This window comes from Penaeus japonicus, unplaced genomic scaffold (genome assembly GCF_977035675.1).
Source record: "Penaeus japonicus unplaced genomic scaffold, GWHDUDI00000001_assembly GWHDUDI00000010, whole genome shotgun sequence".
Taxonomy (NCBI): Eukaryota; Metazoa; Arthropoda; class Malacostraca; order Decapoda; family Penaeidae; genus Penaeus; species Penaeus japonicus.
The window spans coordinates 40,393,465-40,416,577 of record NW_028234412.1 but is presented as its reverse complement, the minus strand read 5'-3'; the positions used below and the strand labels follow the sequence as shown (position 1 = coordinate 40,416,577).

The window sequence follows — 23,113 nt, the reverse complement described above, 5'->3', positions numbered from 1 at the left end:
AATTAGTTTCGTTATCAGAATGGCTCTAACGTGTATTTTAAGCATTTTCGTTTTTTTTTTGAGGATCGTCATGTTTTTTTCCTTGCACCTTTTTTCTCGCAATTGCTTTTTCCTTTAATATAACGATAATCAGCGAATTTAACTGTATTCCGTTTCGTTATCAGTATGGCTCTAACGTTTCAAAAGAAAAAGCAATATCGAGAAAAAAGGGGCAAAAAAAAATGCCTGATCCTGAAAAAAGTCAAAAATGCCTAAAATACACGTTAGAGCCTTTCTCATAATTAAACGGATTAGAGTTAAATGCGCTGATTTTCGTTATATCAAAGGAAAAAGCAATTGCGAGAAAAAAAGGGCAAAATAAAAAATGCACGATCCTGGAAAAAGCAAAAAATACCTAAAATACACGTTAGTCCCATTCTGATAATGAAACGGATAACAGTTAAATGCCCTGATTTTCGTTATATTAATGAAAAAAGCAATATCGAGAAAAAAGGTGCAATAAAAAAAAAGCACGATCCTGAAAAACGCCAAAAATGCCTAAAATACACGTTAGAGCCATTCTGATAACGAAACGGATTACAGTAAAATGCACTGATTTTCGTTATATTAAAGGAAAATGCAATTGTGAGAAAAAAGGTGCAAAATAATGCACGATCCTGAAAAAAGCCAAAAATGCCTAAAATACACGTAAGAGTCATTCTGATAATGAAACGGATTACAGTTAGATACGCTCATTTTCATTATATTAAAGGAAAAGGCAATTGGTTTTTCCTTTAATATAACGAAAATCAGCGCATTTAACTGTAATCCGTTTCGTTATCAGAATGCCTCTTACGTGTATTTGAACCATTTTCGGGTTTTTTTTTCAGGATCGTTATTTTTTTTTTTGCACCTTTTTTCTCGCAATTGCTTTTTTCTTTAATATAACAAAAATCAGTGCAATTAACTGTAATCCGTTTCGTTATCAGAATGGCTCTAACGTGTATTTAATTTAAGCATTTCGGTTTTTTTTTCAGGATCGTCATTTTTTTTTCTTACACCTTTTTTCTCGTAATTGCTTTTTCCTTTAATATAACGAAGATCAGTGCTGTTAAATGTAATGTTTCGTTATCAGAATGGCTATAACGTATATTTTAAGCATTTTCGTTTTTTTTTCAGGGTCGTCATTTTTTTTTTCTTGCACCTTTTTTCTCGCAATTGCTTTTTCCTTTAATATAACGAATATCAGCGCATTTAACTGTAATCCGTTTCGTTATCAGAATGCGTATAACTTGTATTTTAAGCATTTTTTTTTCAGAATCGTCTTTTTTTTTCTTGCACCTTTTTTTCTCGGAATTACTTTTTCCTTTAATAAATAAAAATCAGTGCATATAACTGTAATTCGTTTCGTTATCAGAATGGCTCTAACGTGTCATTTTCGTTTTTTTTTCAAGATCGTCATTTTTTTTCACCTTTTTTCTAGATATTGCTTTTTCCTTTAATATAACGAAAATCAGCGCATTTAACTGTAATCCGTTTCGTTATCAGAATGCCTCTAACGTGTATTTTAATCATTTTCGTTTTTTTCAGGAACGTCTTTTATTTTCTTACACTTTTTTCTCGCAATTACTTTTTCCTTTGATCAGTGCATTTAACTGTAATCCGTTTCGTTATCAGAATGGCTCTAACGTGTATTTTAAGCATTTTCGTTTTTTTTCAAGATCGTTAATTTTTTCATGCACCTTTTTACTCGCAATTGCTTTTTCCTTTAATATAACAAAAATCTGTGCATTTAACTGTAATCTGGTTCGTTATCAGAATGCTTCTCGCGTGTATTTTAAGCATTTTCGGGTTTCTTTTCAGGATCGTCATTTTTTTTTCTTCCACCTTTTTCTTGAAATTGCTTTTTCCTTTAATATAACAAAAAATCAGTGCATTTAACTGTAATTCGTTTCGTTATCAGAATGGCTCTAACGTGTATTTTAAGCATTTTCGGTTTTATTTCAGTATCGTCAATTTTTTTTCTTCCACCTTTTTTCTCGCAATTGCTTTTTCCTTTATTACAACGAAAATCAGCGCATTTAACTGTAATCCGTTTCGTTACCAGAATGCCTCTAACGTGTATTTTAAGCATTTTTTTTCTGTATTGTCATTTTTTTTCTTGCACCTTTTTTCTCGCAATTGCTTTTTCCTTTAATATAACGAAAATCAGCGCAATTAACTGTAATCCTTTTCGTTATGAGAATGCCTCTAACGTGTATTTTAAGCATTTTCGTTTTTTTTTCAGGATCGTCATTTTTTATTTTTCCACCTTTTTTCTCGCAATTGCTTTTCCCTTTAATATAACGGAAATCAGCGCATTTAACTGTAATCCGTTTCATTATTTTAATGTCTTTTATATGTAAATATTTCGTTATATTAAAGGAAAAAGCAATCGCAAGAAAAAAGGTTCAAAAAATAAAAAATGCACGATACTGAAAAAAAAACACAAAATGCCTAAAATACACGTTAGAGCCATTCTGATAATGTAACGGATTACAGTTAAATGCGCTGATTTTCGTTATATTAAAGGAAAAAGCAATATCGAGGAAAAAAGTGCAGAAAAAAAATGGACGATCCTTAAAAAAACAAAAAATGCCTAAAATACACGTTAGAGTCATTCTGATAATGAAACGGATTACAGTTCAATTCACTGATTTTTGTTATATTAAAGGAAAAAGCAATATCGAGGAAAAAGGTGCAGAAAAAAAAATGGACGATCCTTAAAAAAACAAAAAATGCTTAAAATACACGTTAGAGCCATTCTGATAACGAAACAGATTACAGTTCAATTCACTGATTTTTGTTATATTAAAGGAAAAATCAATTGCAAAAAAAAGCAAGAAAAAAAAATGACGATCCCGAAAAAATGCCAAAAATCCTTAAAATACACGTTAGAGCCATTCTGATAACGAAACGGATTACAGTTGAATTCAATGATTTTTGTTATATTAAAGGAAAAATCAATTGCGAAAAAAAAGGTGCAAGAAAAAAAATGACGATACTGAAAAAAAGCCAAAAATGCTTAAAATACACGTTAGAGCCATTCTGATAACGAAACGGATTACAGTTCAATTCCCTGATTTTTGTTATATTAAAGGAAAAATCAATTGCGAAAAAAAAGGTGCAAGAAAAAAAAAATAACGATCCTGAAAAAAAGCCAAAAATGCTTAAAATACACGTTAGAGCCATTCTAATAACGAAACGGATTACAGTTATATTCACTGATTTTTGTTATATTAAAGGAAAAATCAATTGTGAAAAAAAAGGTGCAAAAAAAAAATGACGCTCCTGAAAAAAAAAAGCCAAAAATGCTTAAATTACACGTTAGAGCCATTCTGATAACGAAACGGATTACAGTTCAATTCACTTATTTTTGTTATATTAAAGGAGAAATCAATTGCGAAAAAAAAGGTGCAAGAAAAAAAAAATGACGATCCTGAAAAAAACCCAAAAATGCTTAAAATACACGTTAGAGCCATTCTGATAACGAAACGGATTACAGTTCAATTAACTGATTTTTGTTATATTAAAGGAGAAATCAATTGCGAAAAAAGGTGCAAGAAAAAAAAATGACGATCCTGAAAAAAAGCCAAAAATGCTTAAAATACACGTTAGAGCCATTCTGATAACGAAACGGATTACAGTTCAATTCACTGATTTTTGTTATATTAAAGGAAAAATCAATTGCGAAAAAAAGGTGCAAGAAAAATAAATGACGATCCTGAAAAAAAGCCAAAAACGCTTAAAATACACGTTAGAGCCATTCTGATAACGAAACGGATTACAGTTCAATTCACTGATTTTTGTTATATTAAAGGAAAAATCAATTGCGAAAAAAAAGGTGCAAGAAAAAAAAATGACGATCCTGAAAAAAAAGCCAAAAATGCTTAAAATACACGTTAGAGCCATTCTGATAACGAAACGGATTACAGTTCAATTCACTAATTTTTTTATATTAAAGGAAAAATAAATTGCGAAAAAAAAGGTGCAAGAAAAAAAAATGACGATCCTGAAAAAAAGCCAAAAATGCTTAAAATACACGTTAGAGCCATTCTGATAACGAAACGGATTACAGTTCAATTCACTGATTTTTGTTATATTAAAGGAAAAATCAATTGCGAAAAAAAGGTGCAAGAAAAAAAAATGACGATCCTGAAAAAATGCCAAAAATGCTTAAAATACACGTTAGAGCCATTCTGATAACGAAACGGATTACAGTTCAATTCACTGATTTTTGTTATATTAAAGGAAAAATCAATTGCGAAAAAAAGGTGCAAAAAAAAAAAATGACGATCCTGAAAAAAAAACAAAAATGCTTAAAATACACGTTAGAGCCATTCTGATAACGAAACGGATTACAGTTCAATTCACTGATTTTTGTTATATTAAAGGAAAAATCAATTGCAAAAAAAAGCAAGAAAAAAAAAGACGATCCTGAAAAAATGACAAAAATGCTTAAAATACACGTTAGAGCCATTCTGATAATGAAACAGATTATAGTTAGATGCGCTGCTTTTCGTTATATTAAAGGATTTAGCAATTGAGAGAAAAAAGGTGCACTAAAAAAAATATGACAGTAATATACACGACCCTGAAAATAGCCAAAAATGCTTAAAATACACGTTTGAGCCATTCTGATAATGAAACGGATTATAGTTCGATGCGCTGCTTTTCGTTATATTAAAGGATTTAGCAATTGAGAGAAAAAAAGTGCACTAAAAAAAAAATGACACGACCCTGAAAATAGCCAAAAATGCTTAAAATACACGTTTGAGCCATTCTGATAATGAAACGGATTACAGTTAGATGCTTAAAATACACGTTTGAGCCATTCTGATAATGAAACGGATTATAGTTAGATGCGCTGTTTTTTGTTATATTAAAGGATTTAGCAATTGGGAGAAAAAAGGTGCACTAAAAAAAAATGACACGACCCTGAAAATAGCCAAAAATGCTTAAAATACACGTTTGAGCCATTCTCATAATGACACGGATTATAGTTAGATGCGCTGTTTTTCGTTATATTAAAGGATTAAGCAATTGAGAGAATAAAGGTGCACTAAAAAAAAATGACAGGACCCTGAAAATAGCCAAAAATGCTTAAAATACACGTTTGAGCCATTCTGATAATGAAACAGATTATAGTTAGATGCGCTGCTTTTCGTTATATTAAAGGATTTAGCAATTGAGAGAAAAAAGGTGCACTAAAAAAAATATGACAGTAATATACACGACCCTGAAAATAGACAAAATGCTTAAAATACACGTTTGAGCCATTCTGATACTGAAACGGATTATAGTTAGATGCGCTGCTTTTCGTTATATTAAAGGATTTAGCAATTGAGAGAAAAAAGGTGCACTAATAAAAAATGACACGACCCTGAAAATAGCCAAAAATGCTTAAAATACACGTTTGAGCCATTCTGATAATGAAACGGATTAGAGTTAAATGCGCTGTTTTTCGTTATATTAAAGGATTTAGCAATTGAGAGAAAAAAGGTGCACTAAAAAAAAAAAAAAATGACACGACCCTGAAAATAGCCAAAAATGCTTAAAATACACGTTTGAGCCATTCTGATAATGAAACGGATTATAGTTAGATGCGCTGTTTTTCGTTATATTAAAGGATTTAGCAATTGAGAGAAAAAAGGTGCACTAAAAAAAAATGACAGTAATATACACGACCCTGAAAATAGCCAAAAATGCTTAAAATACACGTTTGAGCCATTCTGATAATGAAACGGATTATAGTTAGATGCGCTGCTTTTCGTTATATTACTAAAAAAAAAAAATGACACGACCCTGAAAATAGCCAAAAATGCTTAAAATACACGTTTGAGCCATTCTGATAATGAAACGGATTATAGTTAAATGCGCTGTTTTTCGTTATATTAAAGAATTTAGCAATTGAGAGAAAAAAGGTGCACTAAAAAAAAATGACAGCAATATACACGACCCTGAAAATAGCCAAAAATGCTTAAAATACACGTTTGAGCCATTCTGATAATGAAACGGATTATAGTTAAATGCGCTGCTTTTCGTTATATTAAAGGATTTAGCAATTGAGAGAGAAAAAGATGAACTAAAAAAAAAATGACAGTAATATACACGACCCTGAAAATAGCCAAAAATGCTTAAAATACACGTTTGAGCCATTCTGATAATGAAACGGATTATAGTTAGATGCGCTGCTTTTTGTTATATTAAAGGATTTAGCAATTGAGAGAAAAAAGGTGCACTAAAAAAAAAATGACTCGACCCTGAAAATAGCCAAAAATGCTTAAAATACACGTTTGAGCCATTACCATAATGAAACGGATTATAGTTAGGTGCGCTGCTTTTCGTTATATTAAAGGATTTAGCAATTGAGAGAAAAAAGGTGCACTAAAAAAAAAAATGACAGTAATATACACGACCCTGAAAATAGCCAAAAATGCTTAAAATACACGTTTGAGCCATTCTGATAATGAAACGGATTATAGTTAGATGCGCTGCTTTTCGCTATATTAAAGGATTTAGCAATTAAGAGAAAAAAGGTGCATTAAAAAAAAAATGACACGACCCTGAAAATACCCAAAAATGCTTAAAATACACGTTAGAGCCATTCTGATGACGAAACAGATTAAAGTTAAAAAGCGCTGATTATATTAAAGAAAAAAGCTATTACGAAAAAAAGTGTGCAAAAAAGCCAAAAAAGGCAATAATGTAACCGATCCTGAAAAAAAAAATGCCAAAAATACACGTTAGAGCCATTCTGATAACGAAATGGATCACAGTTATATGCACTGATTTTGATTATATTAAAGGAAAAAGATATTGCTAGAAAAAAATAATAAAAAAAGGCAAAAAAGCCAGTAATGTAACTGATCCAGAAAATACCCAAAAATGCCTAAAATACACGTTAGAGCCATTCTGATAACGAAACAGATGATTTTCGTTATATTAAAGGAAAATGCAATTGCAAAAAAAAATATGCAAAAAAAAAAAAAAAAAAGGCAGTAAGGTAACCGATTCCAAAAACACCAAAAATGCTTAAAATACACGTTAGAACCATCTGATAACGAAACGGATTCCAGTTTAATGCGCTGATTTTCGTTATGTTAAAGGAAAAGGCAATTGCGAGAAAAAGTGTGTAAAAAAGTAAAAAAAAAAAGGCAGTAATGTAACCGATCCCGCAAATACCCAAAAATCCATAAAATACACGTTAGAGTCATTCTGAATCGAAACGGATTATAGTTAAATGCGCTGATTTTCGTTATATTCAAGGAAAAATTACGAGAAAAAGTGTGCAAAAATGCCAAAAAGCAGTAATGTAACCGATCCCGAAAATACCATTCCCAAAAATGCTTAAAATAAACGTTAGAGCCATTCTGATGACGAAACGATTACAGTTAAATAGGCTGATTTTTGTTATATTAAGGAAAAGCAAGTGATAAAAAAGTACTATAAAGCCAATAAAAAGGCAATAATGTAACCGATCTTAAAATACCCAAAATGATTAAAATACACGTTAGAGCTATTCTGATAACGAACGATTAAGTTAAATTCGTGATTTTAATTAATAAAGAAAAAAACAATTCCGAGTTCCCGAGAGAAGTGGAAAGACAAAAAAGGCAGTAAAGTAACCGATCCCATTTTTGGTTATTTTCAGGATAGTTACATTACCGCTTTTTGCTTTTTTGCACATTTTTCTCGCAATTGATTTTTCTTTGAATATAACGAAAATCAGTGCATGTAACTGTAATCCGTTTTCCTTATCAGAATGCCTCTAATGTGATTTTAAACATTTTAGGTTTTTTTTCAGGATTGTAATTTTTTTTCCTTACAACTTTTTTCTCGCAATTGCTTTTTCCTTTAATATAACAAAAATCAGTGCATTTAACTATAATCCGTTTCGTTATCAGAATGGCTCTAACGTGTATTTTAAGCATTTTTGGCTTTTTTTCAGGATCGTCTTTTTTTTTTCTTCTTGCACCTTTTTTCTCGCAATTCCTTTTTCCTTTGATATAACGAAAATCAGCGTAATTAACTGTAATCCGTTTCGTTATCAGAATGCCTCTAACATGTATTTTAAGCATTTTAGGTTTTTTTTTCAGGATCGTCATTTTTTTTTCTTGTACCTTATTTCCCGCAATTGCTTTTACCTTTAATATAACAAAAATCAGTGCATTTAACTGTAATCCGTTTCGTTATCAGAATGGCTCTAACGTGTAATTTTACGCATTTTCGGTTTTTTCTTGATCGTCATTTTTTTCTTGTACCTTTTTTCTCGCAATTGCTTTTTTTCCTTTACTATAACAAAAATCAGTGAATTTAACTGTAATCCGTTTCGTTATCAGAATGGCTCTAACGTGTATTTTAAGCATTTTGGATTTTTCTTTCAGGATCGTAATTTTTTTCTTGCACCTTTTTCTCTTGCAATTGCTTTTTCCTTCAATATAACAAAAATCAGTGCAATTAAACTGTAATTCGTATCGTTATCAGAATGCCTCTAAACGTGTATTTTAAGATTTTCGGTTTTTTTTAGGATCGTCATTTATTTTCTTACACCTTTTTTCTCGTAATGCTTTTTCCTTTATTTCGTTATCAGAATGCCTCTACCGTGTATTTTAACATTTTCGTATTTTTTATTCAGGATCGTCGTTTTTTTTCTCTTGCACCTTTTTTCTCGCAATTGCTTTTTCCTTCAATATAATAAAAATCATGCATTTAACTGTAATCAGTTTCGTTATCAGAATGGCTCTAACGTGTGTTTTAAGCATTTTCGTTTTTTTCAGGATCGTAATTTTTTTTCCTTCACCTTTTTTTCTCGCAATTGCTTTTTCCTTTAATATAACGAAAATTCAGCGCATTTAACTATAATCAGTTTCGTTATCAAATGGCTCTAACGTGTATTTTAAGCATGTTTTTCTGTTTTTTTAGGATCGTCATTTTTTTTTTGTTGGACCTTTTTTCCCCATTTATTTTTCCTTTAATAAAACAAAAATCAGGGAATTTAACTGTAATCCGTTTCGTTTTCAGAATGGCTCTAACGTGTATTTTAAGCATTATTTTTTTTTTAAGATCGTCTTTTTTTTTCTTACACATTTTTTCTTGCTATTGCTTTTTCCTTTAATATAACGAAAATCAGTGCATTTAACTGTAATCCGTTTCGTTATCGGAATGGCTCTAACGTGTATTTTCAGCATTTTCGTTTTTTTTTTTTAGGATCTTCATTTTTTGTTTTTCTTGTACCTTTTTTCTCGCAATTCCCTTTTCCTTTAATATAATGGAAATCAGTACATTTAATATTAATCCGTTTCGTTATCTGAATGCCTCTAACGTGTATTTTAAGCATTTTCGTTTTTTTTTAGGATCGTCATTTTTTTTTCTTGCACCTTTTTTCTCGCAATTGCTTTTTCCTTTAATATAACAAAAATCAGTGCATTTAACTGTAATCCGTTTCGTTATCAGAATGGCTCTAACGTGTATTTTAAGCATTTTTTTTTTTTTTTTCAGGATCGTCATTTTTTTTTTCTTGCACCTTTTTTCTCGTAATTGCTTTTTCCTTTAATATAACGAAAATCAGCGGTTATCATTCTAATCCTTTTCGTTATCAGAATGGCTCTAACGTGTATTTTAAGGATTTTGTTTTTTTTTCAGGATTGTGTTTTTTTTTTCTTGCACTTTTTTTCTCGCAATATCTTTTTCCTTTAATATAAAGGAAAAGCGCATTTAACTGTAATCCGTTTCGCTATCAGAAAGCCTCGAACGTGTATTTTAAGCATTTTTTTTCAGGATCGTCATTTTTTTTTCTTGCACCTTTTTTCTTGCAATTGCTTTTTCCTTTAATATAACGAAAATCAGTGCGTTTAACTGTAATCCGTTTTGTTATCAGAATGCCTCTAACGTGTATTTCAAGCATTTTCTGTTTTTTTTCAGGATCGTCATTTTTTTTCTTGCACCTTTTTTTCTCGCAATTGCTTTTTCCTTTAATATAACGAAAATCAGCGCATTTAACATCCGTTTTGTTATCAGAATGGCTCTAACGTGTATTTTAATCATTTTCGTTTTTTTTTTCAGGATCGTCCTTTTTTTTCTTGCAGCTTTTTTCTCGCAATTGCTTTTTCCGTAAATATAACGAAAACCAGCGCATTTAACTGTAATCCGTTTCGGTATCAGAATGCCTCTAACGTGTTTTTTAAGCTTTTCGGTTTTTTTTTCAGGTTCGTCATTTTTTTTCTTGCACCTTTTTTCTCGCAATTACTTTTTTTTTTAATATAACAAAAAATCAGTGCATTTAACAGTAATCCGTTTCGTTATCAGAATGGCTCTAACGTGTATTAGAAGCATTTTCGTTTTTTTCAGGATCGTCATGTTTTTTTTTCTTGCACCTTTTTTCTCGGAAATGCTTTTTCCTTTAATATAACGAAAATCAGCGCATTTAACTGTAATCCGTTTCGTTATCAAAATAATTCTATCGTGTATTTTAAGATTTTCGTTTTTTTCAGGATCGTCATTTTTTTTCTTGTACATTTTTTCTCCCAAATACTTTTTCCTTTAATATAACGAAAATCAGCGGTTTTAACTGTAATTCGTTTCGTTATCAGAATGGCTCAAACGTACATTTTAAGCATTTTCGGTTGTTTTTTTTTCAGGATCGTTATTATTTTTTTTGCACCTTTTTATCTCGCAATTGCTTTTTCCTTTAATATAACGTAAATCAGCACATTTAACTTTAATCAGTTTCGTTATCAGAATGGCTCTAACGTGTATTTTAAGAATTTACGTTTATTTTTTAGGATTATCTTTTTTTCTTGCACCTTTTTTCTCGCAAATGCTTTTTCCTATAATATAACAAAAATCAGTGCATTTAACTGTAATCCGTTCGTTATCAGAATGCCTCTAACGTGTATTTTAAGCATTTTCGTTTTTTTTTCAGATTGTCATTTATTTTCTTGCACCTTTTTTCTCGCAATTGCTTTTTCCTTTAATATAATAAAATCAGTGGATTGAACTGTAAACCCTTTCGTTATGAGAATGGCTCTAACGTGTATTTTAAGCATTTCGTTTTTTTTCAGGATCGTCATTTTTTTTAATATAACAAAAATCAGTGCATTTAACTGTAATCCGATTCGTTATCAGAATGGCTCTAAACTGTGTTTTAAGTATTTTCGTTTTTTTTCAGACATCATTTTTTTTTGCACTTTTTTCTCGCAATTGCTTTTTCCTTTAATATGACGAAAATCAGCATTTAACAATCCGTTTCGTTATCAGAAGGCCTCTAACTTTTTTTTCCGGATTGTCATTTTTTTTTCTTGCACCTTTTTTTTGCCATTTGTTTTTCCTTTTATATAACAAAAATCAGTGCATTTACCTGTAATCCGTTTCGTTATCAGAATGGCTCTAACGTGTTTTTTAAGCATTTTAGTTTTTTTCAGGATTGTCATTTTTTTTTCTTGCACCTTTTTTCTCGCAATTACTTTTTCCTTTAGTATAACAAAAATCTGTGCATTGAACTGTAATCTATTTTGTTATCAGAATGCCTCTAACGTGTATTTTAAGTATTTTCGTGTTTTTTTTAAAGCTCGTCATTTTTTTTGCACCTTTTTCTCACAATTGATTTTTCCTTTAATATAACACAAAACAGTGTATTTAACTGTAATCTGTTTCGTTATCAGAATGCCTCTAACGTGTATTTTAAGCATTTTAGTTTTTTTTTCCAGGATCGTCATTTTTTTTCTTAGACCTTTTTTCCCGCAATTATTTTTTTCTTTGATTTAACGAAAATCAGCGCATTTAACTGTATTCGTTTGGTTATCAGAATGCCTCTAACGTGTATATTAAGCATTTTTAGGTTTTTTTTTCAGGATCGTCATTTATTTTTTTTTTCAACCTTTTTTCTCGCATTTGCTTTTTCCTTTAATATAACGAAAATCAGTGCATTTAACTGTAATCCGTTTCGTTATCAGAATGGCTCTAACGTGTATTTTAAGCATTTTAGGATTTTTTTCGGGATCGTCATTTTTTTTTTATTGCACCTTTTTTCTCGGAATTGCTTTTTCCTTTAATATAACGAAAATCAGCGCATTTAAATGTAATCCGTTTCGTTATCAGAATGGGTCTAACGTGTATTTTAAGCATTTTAGTTTTTTTTTCAGGATCGTCATTTCTTTTTTCTTTCATCTTTTTTTCTTGCAATTGCTTTTTCATTTAATATAACAAAAATCAGTGCATTTAACTGTAATCCGTTTAGTTATCAGAATGGCTCTAACGTATATTTTAAGCATTTTAGGTTTTTTTCAGGATCGTCTTTTTTTTTCTTGCACCTTTTTTCTCGCAATTGCTTTTTCCTTTAATATAACGAAAATCAGCGCATTTAACTGTAATCCGTTTCGTTATCAGAATGGCTCTAACGTGTATTTTAAGCCTTTTTCGGTTTTTTTCAGAATCATTATTTTCTTTTTCTTGCACCTTTTTTCCGCATTTGTTTTTTCCTTTAATATAACGAAATTCAGTGCATTTAGCTGTTTACCGTTTCGTTCTCAGAATGGCGCTAACGTGTATGTTCAGCATTTTCGGCTTTTTTTCAGAATCGTCATTTTTTTTTCTTGCAATTTTTTTTCTCGTAATTGCTTTTTCCTTTAATATAACGAAAATCAGCGAATTTAACTGTATTCCGTTTCGTTATCAGTATGGCTCTAACGTTTCAAAAGAAAAAGCAATATCGAGAAAAAAGGGGCAAAAAAAAAAATGCCTGATCCTGAAAAAAGCCAAAAATGCCTAAAATACACGTTAGAGCCATTCTGATAATTAAAAGGATTAGAGTTAAATGCGCTGATTTTCGTTATATCAAAGGAAAAAGCAATTACGAGAAAAAAAGGGCAAAATAAAAAATGCACGATCCTGGAAAAAGCCAAAAATACCTAAAATACACGTTAGCCCCATTCTGATAATGAAACGGATTACAGTTAAATGCCCTGATTTCCGTTATATTAATGAAAAAAGCAATATCGAGAAAAAAGGTGCAATAAAAAAAAACACGATCCTGAAAAAACGCCCAAAATGCCTAAAATACACGTTAGAGCCATTCTGATAACGAAACGGATTACAGTAAAATTCACTGATTTTCGTTATATTAAAGGAAAATGCAATTGTGAGAAAAAAGGTGCAAAATAATGCACGATCCTGAAAAAAGCCAAAAATGCCTAAAATACACGTAAGAGTCATTCTGATAATGAAACGGATTACAGTTAGATACGCTCATTTTCATTATATTAAAGGAAAAGGCAATTGGTTTTTCCTTTAATATAACGAAAATCAGCGCATTTAACTGTAATCCGTTTCGTTATCAGAATGCCTCTTACGTGTATTTGAACCATTTTCGGGTTTTTTTTTCAGGATCGTTATTTTTTTTTCTTGCACCTTTTTTCTCGCAATTGCTTTTTTCTTTATAACAAAAATCAGTGCAATTAACTGTAATCCGTTTCGTTATCAGAATGGCTCTAACGTGTATTTAATTTAAGCATTTCGGTTTTTTTTTTTCAGGATCATTTTTTTTTCTTACACCTTTTTTCTCGTAATTGCTTTTTCCTTTAATATAACGAAGATCAGTGCTGTTAAATGTAATGTTTCGTTATCAGAATGGCTATAACGTATATTTTAAGCATTTTCGGGTTTTTTTCAGGGTCGTCATTTTTTTTTTCTTGCACCTTTTTTCTCGCAATTGCTTTTTCCTTTAATATAACGAATATCAGCGCATTTAACTGTAATCCGTTTCGTTATCAGAATGCGTATAACTTGTATTTTAAGCATTTTTTTTTTTTTTTTAGGATCGTCATATTTTTTTCTTCACCTTTTTTCTCGCAATTACATTTTTTTAAATATAACAAAAATCAGTGCATTTAACTGTAATCCGTTCCGTTATCAGAATGGCTCTAACGTGTATTTTAAGCATTTTCGATTTTTTTTCAAGATTGTCATTTTTTTTCTTACACTTTTTTTCTCGCAATTCCGTTTGCTTTTAATATAACAAAAATCAGTGCATTTAACTGTAATATGTTTCGTTATCAGAATGGCTCTAACGTGTATTTTAAGCATTTTCGTTTTTTTTTTCAAGATCGTCTTTTTTTTTCTTGCACCTTTTTTCTCGCAATTGCTTTTTCCTTTAATATCACAAAAATCAGTGCTTTTAACTGTAATCCGTATCGTTATCAGAATGGCTGTAAAGTATATTACGTTTACGGTTTTTTTTATCAGAATCGTCTTTTTTTTTTTCTTGCACCTTTTTTTCTCGGAATTACTTTTTCCTTTAATAAATAAAAATCAGTGCATATAACTGTAATTCGTTTCGTTATCATAATGGCTCTAACGTGTCATTTTCGTTTTTTTTTTCAAGATCGTCATTTTTTTTTTCACCTTTTTTCTCGCAATTGCTTTTTCCTTTAATATAACGAAAATCAGCACATTTAACTGTAATCCGTTTCGTTATCAGAATGCCTCTAACGTGTATTTTAATCATTTTCGTTTTTTTCAGGAACGTCTTTTATTTTCTTACACTTTTTTTCTCGCAATTACTTTTTCCTTTGATCAGTGCATTTAACTGTAATCCGTTTCGTTATCAGAATGGCTCTAACGTGTATTTTAAGCATTTTCGTTTTTTTTTCAGGATCGTGCATTTTTTTCACCTTTTTTCTCGCAATTGCTTTTTCCTTTAATAAAACAAAAATCTGTGCATTTAACTGTAATCTGGTTCGTTATCAGAATGCTACTCGCGTGTATTTTAAGCATTTTCGGTTTTTTTTTCAGGATCGTCATTTTTTTTTCTTCCACCTTTTTCTTGAAATTGCTTTTTCCTTTAATATAACAAAAAATCAGTCCATTTAACTGTAATTCGTTTCGTTATCAGAATGGCTCTAACGTGTATTTTAAGCATTTTCGGTTTTATTTCAGTATCGTCAATTTTTTTTCTTCCACCTTTTTTCTCGCAAATGCTTTTTCCTTTATTACAACGAAAATCAGCGCATTTAACTGTAATCCGTTTCGTTACCAGAATGCCTCTAACGTGTATTTTAAGCATTTTTTTTCTGTATTGTCATTTTTTTTTCTTGCACCTTTTTTCTCGCAATTGCTTTTCCCTTTAATATAACGAAAATCAGCGCAATTAACTGTAATCCTTTTCGTTATGAGAATGCCTCTAACGTGTAATTTAAGCATTTTCGTTTTTTTTCAGGATCGTCATTTTTTATTTTTCCACCTTTTTTCTCGATATTGCTTTTCCCTTTAATATAACGGAAATCAGCGCATTTAACTGTAATCCGTTTCGTTATTTTAATGTCTCTTATATGTAAATATTTCGTTATATTAAAGGATTTAGCAATTGCGAGAAAAAAGGTGCAAGAAAAAAAAAATGACGATCCTAAATAGAAAAAACAAAAATGCTTAAAATACACGTTTGAGCCATTCTGATAATGAAACGGATTATAGTTAAATGCGCTGATTTTCGTTATATTAAAGGATTTAGCAATTGAGAGAAAAAAGGTGCACTAAAAAAAAAATGACACGACCCTGAAAATAGCCAAAAATGCTTAAAATACACGTTTGAGCCATTCTGATAATGAAACAGATTATAGTTAAATGCGCTGTTTTTCGTTATATTAAAGGATTTAGCAATTGAGAGAAAAAAGGTGCAATAAAAAAAAATTACACGACCCTGAAAATAGCCAAAAATGCTTAAAATACACGTTTGAGCCATTCTGATAATGAAACGGATTATAGTTAAATGTGCTGATTCTCGTTATATTAAAGGGTTTTAAAAAATAGACGACCCTGAAAATAGCCAAAAATGCTTAAAATACACGTTTGAGCCATTCTGATAATGAAACAGATTATAGTTAGATGCGCTGCTTTTCGTTATATTAAAGGATTTAGCAATTGAGAGAAAAAAGGTGCAAAAAAAATAAATGACACGACCCTGAAAATAGCCAAAAATGCTTAAAATACACGTTTGAGCCGTTCTGATAATGAAACGGATTATAGTTAAATGCGCTGTTTTTCGTTATATTAAAGGATTTAGCAATTGAGAAAAAAAGGTGCACTAAAAAAAAAAAATGACACGACCCTGAAAATAGCCAAAAATGCTTAAAATACACGTTTGAGCCATTCTGATAATGAAACGGATTATAGTTAGATGCGCTGCTTTTCGTTATATTAAAGGATTTAGCAATTGAGAGAAAAAAGGTGCACTAAAAAAAAAATGACACGACCCTGAAAATAGCCAAAAATGCTTAAAATACACGTTTGAGCCATTCTGATAATGAAACGGATTATAGTTAGATGCGCTGCTTTTCGTTATATTAAAGGATTTAGCAATTGAGAGAAAAAAGGTGCAATAAAAAAAAATGACACGACCCTGAAAATAGCCAAAAATGCTTAAAATACACGTTTGAGCCATTCTGATAATGAAACGGATTATAGTTAAATGCGCTGTTTTTCGTTATATTAAAGGATTTAGCAATTGAGAGAAAAAAGGTGCACTAAAAAAAAAAATGACACGACCCTGAAAATAGCCAAAAATGCTTAAAATACACGTTTGAGCCATTCTGATAATGAAACGGATTATAGTTAGATGCGCTGCTTTTCGTTATATTAAAGGATTTAGCAATTGAGAGAAAAAAGGTGCACTAAAAAAAAAAAATGACACGACCCTGAAAATAGCCAAAAATGCTTAAAATACACGTTTGAGCCATTCTGATAATGAAACGGATTATAGTTAGATGCGCTGCTTTTCGTTATATTAAAGGATTTAGCAATTGAGAGAAAAAAGGTGCACTAAAAAAAAAAATGACACGACCCTGAAAATAGCCAAAAATGCTTAAAATACACGTTTGAACCATTCTGATAATGAAACGGATTATAGTTAGATAAGCTGCTTTTCGTTATATTAAAGCATTTAGCAATTGAGAGAAAAAAGGTGCACTAAAAGAAAATGACCCTGAAAATAGCCAAAAATGCTTAAAATACACGTTTGAGCCATTCTGATAATGAAACGGATTATAGTTAGATGCGCTGCTTTTCGTTATATTAAAGGATTTAGCAATTGAGAGAAAAAAGGTGCACTAAAAAAAAAATGACAGTAATATACACGACCCTGAAAATAGCCAAAAGAAAAAATAACACGTCCCTGAAAATAGCCAAAAATCCTTAAAATACACGTTTGAGCCATTCTGATAATGAAACGGATTATAGTTAGATGCGCTGCTTTTCGTTATATTAAAGGATTTAGCAATTGAGAGAAAAAAGGTGCACTAAAAAAAAAAAATGACACGACCCTGAAAATAGCCAAAAATGCTTAAAATACACGTTTGAGCCATTCTGATAATGAAACGGATTATAGTTAGATGCGCTGCTTTTCGTTATATTAAAGGATTTAGCAATTGAGAGAAAAAAGGTGCACTAAAAAAAAATGTCAGTAATATACACGACCTGAAAATAGCCAAAAATGCTTAAAATACACGTTTGAGCCATTCTGATAATGAAACGGATTATAGTTAGATGCGCTGTTTTTCGTTATATTAAAGGATTTAGCAATTGAGAGAAAAAAGGTGCACTAAAAAAAAAAGACACGACCCTGAAAATAGCCAAAAATGCTTAAAATACACGTTTGAGCCATTCTGATAATGAAACGGATTATAGTTAGATGCGCTGCTTTTCGTTATATTAAAGGATTTAGCAATTGAGAAAAAAAGTGCACTAAAAAAAAAAAAATGACAGTATACACGACCTGAAAATAGCCAAAAATGCTTAAAATACACGTTTGAGCCATTCTGATAATGAAACGGATTATAGTTAGATGCGCTGCTTTTCGTTATATTAAAGGATTTAGCAATTGAGAGAAAAAAGGTGCAAGAAAAAAAAAAATGACGACCCTGAAAATAGCCAAAAATGCTTAAAATACACGTTTGAGCCATTCTGATAATGAAACGGATTATAGTTAGATGCGCTGCTTTTCGTTATATTAAAGGATTTAGCAATTGAGAGAAAAAGGTGCACTAAAAAAAAAAATGACAATAATATACACGACCCTGAAAATAGCCAAATTGCTTGAAATACACGTTTGAGCCATTCTGATAATGAAACGGATTATAGTTAGATGCGCTGCTTTTCGTTATATTAAAGGATTTAGCAATTGAGAGAAAAAAGGTGCACTAAAAAAAAATGACACTAATATACACGACCCTGAAAATAGCCAAAAATGCTTAAAATACACGTTTGAGCCATTCTGATAATGAAACGGATTATAGTTAGATGCGCTGCCTTTCGTTATATTAAAGGATTTAGCAATTGAGAGAAAAAAGGTGCACTAAAAAAAAAAATGACACGACCCTGAAAATAGCCAAAAATGCTTAAAATACACGTTTGAGCCATTCTGATAATGAAACGGATTATAGTTAGATGCGCTGCTTTTCGTTATATTAAAGGATTTAGCAATTGAGAGAAAAAAGGTGCACTAAAAAAAAATGACAGTAATATACACGACCCTGAAAATAGCCAAAAATGCTTAAAATACACGTTTGAGCCATTCTGATAATGAAACGGATTATAGTTAGATGCGCTGCTTTTCGTTATATTAAAGGATTTAGCAATTGAGAGAAAAAAGGTGCACTAAAAAAAAAAAAAGTAATATACACGACCCTGAAAATAGCCAAAAATGCTTAAAATACACGTTTGAGCCATTCTGATAATGAAACGGATTATAGTTAGATGCGCTGCTTTTCGTTATATTAAAGGATTTAGCAATTGAGAGAAAAAAGGTGCACTAAAAAAAAATGACAGTAATATACGACCATGAAAATAGCCAAAAATGCTTAAAATACACGTTTGAGCCATTCTGATAATGAAACGGATTATAGTTAGATGCGCTGCTTTTCGTTATATTAAAGGATTTAGCAATTGAGAGAAAAAAGGTGCACTAAAAAAAAAAATGACACGACCCTGAAAATAGCCAAAAATGCTTAAAATACACGTTTGAGCCATTCTGATAATGAAACGGATTATAGTTAGATGCGCTGTTTTTCGTTATATTAAAGGATTTAGCAATTGAGAGAAAAAAGGTGCACTAAAAAAAAAATGACACGACCCTGAAAATAGCCAAAAATGCTTAAAATACACGTTTGAGCCATTCTGATAATGAAACGGATTATAGTTAGATGCGCTGCTTTTCGTTATATTAAAGGATTTAGCAATTGAGAGAAAAAAGGTGCACTAAAAAAAAAAAAAATGACACGACCCTGAAAATAGCCAAAAATGCTTAAAATACACGTTTGAGCCATTCTGATAATGAAACGGATTATAGTTAATGCGCTGTTTTTCGTTATATTAAAGGATTTAGCAATTGAGAGAAAAAAGGTGCACTAAAAAAAAAAAATGACACGACCCTGAAAATAGCCAAAAATGCTTAAAATACACGTTTGAGCCATTCTGATAATGAAACGGATTATAGTTAGATGCGCTGCTTTTCGTTATATTAAAGGATTTAGCAATTGAGAGAAAAAAGGTGCACTAAAAAAAAAATGACACGACCCTGAAAATAGCCAAAAATGCTTAAAATACACGTTTGAGCCATTCTGATAATGAAACGGATTATAGTTAGATGCGCTGCTTTTCGTTATATTAAAGGATTTAGCAATTGAGAGAAAAAAGGTGCACTAAAAAAAAAAAATGACACGACCCTGAAAATAGCCAAAAATGCTTAAAATACACGTTTGAGCCATTCTGATAATGAAACGGATTATAGTTAGATGCGCTGCTTTTCGTTATATTAAAGGATTTAGCAATTGAGAGAAAAAAGGTGCACTAAAAAAAAAAAATAACACGACCCTGAAAATAGCCAAAAATGCTTAAAATACACGTTTGAGCCATTCTGATAATGAAACGGATTATAGTTAGATGCGCTGCTTTTCGTTATATTAAAGGATTTAGCAATTGAGAGAAAAAAGGTGCACTAAAAAAAAAATGACAGTAATAGACCGCCCCATCAAAATAGCCAAAAATGCTTAAAATACACGTTTTAGCCATTCTGATAATGAAACGGATTATAGTTAGATGCGCTGCTTTTCGTTATATTAAAGGATTTAGCAATTGAGAGAAAAAAGGTGCACTAAAAAAAAAAATGACTTATATACACGACCCTGAAAATAGCCAAAAATGCTTAAAATACACGTTTGAGCCATTCTGATAATGAAACGGATTATAGTTAGATGCGCTGCTTTTCGTTATATTAAAGGATTTAGCAATTGAGAGAAAAAAGGTGCACTAAAAAAAAATGACAGTAATATACACGACCCTGAAAATAGCCAAAAATGCTTAAAATACACGTTTGAGCCATTCTGATAATGAAACGGATTATAGTTAGATGCGCTGCTTTTCGTTATATTAAAGGATTTAGCAATTGAGAGAAAAAAGGTGCACTAAAAAAAAAATGACAGTAATATACACGACCCTGAAAATAGCCAAAAATGCTTAAAATACACGTTTGAGCCATTCTGATAATGAAACGGATTATAGTTAGATGCGCTGCTTTTCGTTATATTAAAGGATTTAGCAATTGAGAGAAAAAAGGTGCACTAAAAAAAAAAATGACAGTAATATACACGACCCTGAAAATAGCCAAAAATGCTTAAAATACACGTTTGAGCCATTCTGATAATGAAACGGATTATAGTTAGATGCGCTGCTTTTCGTTATATTAAAGGATTTAGCAATTGAAAGAAAAAAGGTGCACTAAAAAAAAAATGACAGTAATATACACGACCCTGAAAATAGCCAAAAATGCTTAAAATACACGTTTGAGCCATTCTGATAATGAAACGGATTATAGTTAGATGCGCTGCTTTTCGTTATATTAAAGGATTTAGCAATTGAGAGAAAAAAGGTGCACTAAAAAAAAAAATGACAGTAATATACACGACCCTGAAAATAGCCAAAAATGCTTAAAATACACGTTTGAGCCATTCTGATAATGAAACGGATTATAGTTAGATTAAAGGATTTAGCAATTGAGAGAAAAAAGGTGCACTAAAAAAAAATGACAGTAATATACACGACCCTGAAAATAGCCAAAAATGCTTAAAATACACGTTTGAGCCATTCTGATAATGAAACGGATTATAGTTAGATGCGCTGCTTTTCGTTATATTAAAGGATTTAGCAATTGAGAGAAAAAAGGTGCACTAAAAAAAAAAAAAAATGACACGACCCTGAAAATAGCCAAAAATGCTTAAAATACACGTTTGAGCCATTCTGATAATGAAACGGATTATTGTTAGATGCGCTGCTTTTCGTTATATTAAAGGATTTAGCAATTGAGAGAAAAAAGGTGCACTAAAAAAAAAATGACACGACCCTGAAAATAGCCAAAAATGCTTAAAATACACGTTTGAGCCATTCTGATAATGAAACGGATTATAGTTAAATGCGCTGTTTTTCGTTATATTAAAGGATTTAGCAATTGAGAGAAAAAAGGTGCACTAAAAAAAAAAAATGACAGTAATATACACGACCCTGAAAATAGCCAAAAATGCTTAAAATACACGTTTGAGCCATTCTGATAATGAAACGGATTATAGTTAGATGCGCTGTTTTTCGTTATATTAAAGGATTTAGCAATTGAGAGAAAAAAGGTGCACTAAAAAATAAAATGATAGTAATATACACGACCCTGAAAATAGCCAAAAATGCTTAAAATACACGTTTGAGCCATTCTGATAATGAAACGGATTATAGTTAGATGCGCTGCTTTTCGTTATATTAAAGGATTTAGCAATTGAGAGAAAAAAGGTGCACTAAAAAAAAAAATGACAGTAATATACACGACCCTGAAAATAGCCAAAAATGCTTAAAATACACGTTTGAGCCATTCTGATAATGAAACGGATTATAGTTAGATGCGCTGCTTTTCGTTATATTAAAGGATTTAGCAATTGAGAGAAAAAAGGTGCACTAAAAAAAAAAAAAAAATGACACGACCCTGAAAATAGCCAATAATGCTTAAAATACACGTTTGAGCCATTCTGATAATGAAACGGATTATAGTTAAATGCGCTGCTTTTCGTTATATTAAAGGATTTAGCAATTGAGAGAAAAAAGGTGCACTAAAAAAAAAATGACAGTAATATACACGACCCTGAAAATAGCCAAAAATGCTTAAAATACACGTTTGAGCTATTCTGATAATGAAACGGATTATAGTTAGATGCGCTGCTTTTCGTTACATTAAAGGATTTAGCAATTGAGAGAAAAAAGGTGCACTAAAAAAAAAAATGACAGTAATATACACGACCCTGAAAATAGCCAAAAATGCTTAAAATACACATTTGAGCCATTCTGATAATGAAACGGATTATAGTTAGATGCGCTGCTTTTCGTTATATTAAAGGATTTAGCAATTGAGAGAAAAAAGGTGCACTAAAAAAAAAAAAAATGACAGTAATATACACGACCCTGAAAATAGCCAAAAATGCTTAAAATACACGTTTGAGCCATTCTGATAATGAAACGGATTATAGTTAGATGCGCTGCTTTTCGTTATATTAAAGGATTTAGCAATTGAGAGAAAAAAGGTGCACTTAAAAAAAAATTGACTAGACCCTGAAAATAGCCAAAAATGCTTAAAATACACGTTTGAGCCATTCTGATAATGAAACGGATTATAGTTAAATGCGCTGTTTTTCGTTATATTAAAGGATTTAGCAATTGAGAGTGTAGTGAATTATCCCCTGGTATCAGGCGGGTCATCCCGCAGATTTCGGGCCGCCTGTCCCCTGACGTCACGAAAGAATCTACGGACCTTTCCGCCCTGCAAGATGATTTGGCTTCGCTATTTCGTGTGTGTGTGTTCGTTTTTTTTAATAAGAATAAAGTGCGTTTTTATGTTCCTTTGACTTACCTTTCTGATTGTTCCGTGTTTTCGTCTACATCTACATTTCTACTACTCTATACAACAAGTACTTATACACTGCTTACCTTATATTCTTTACTTACCTTACCTTGATCTTGTCTCTTTTCCTTCGACTATAACACCTTACTTTCATTTTTCATCTGTGTATCTCTTCCT

At 31.0% G+C, this 23,113-nt stretch overlaps 1 long non-coding RNA gene across 1 annotated transcript in view; it reads left to right on the top strand.

Annotated features, from left to right (window-relative positions):
• The first annotated feature begins 3,761 nt into the window (after positions 1–3,761).
• Positions 3,762–23,113, top strand: part of LOC147471203 (uncharacterized) — a 33,536-nt gene continuing 14,184 nt past the window's right edge. The window contains exon 1 of the long non-coding RNA XR_015191354.1: positions 3,762–3,862. This is a non-coding gene — a long non-coding RNA (uncharacterized LOC147471203). The remainder of the gene's footprint in view (positions 3,863–23,113) is intronic.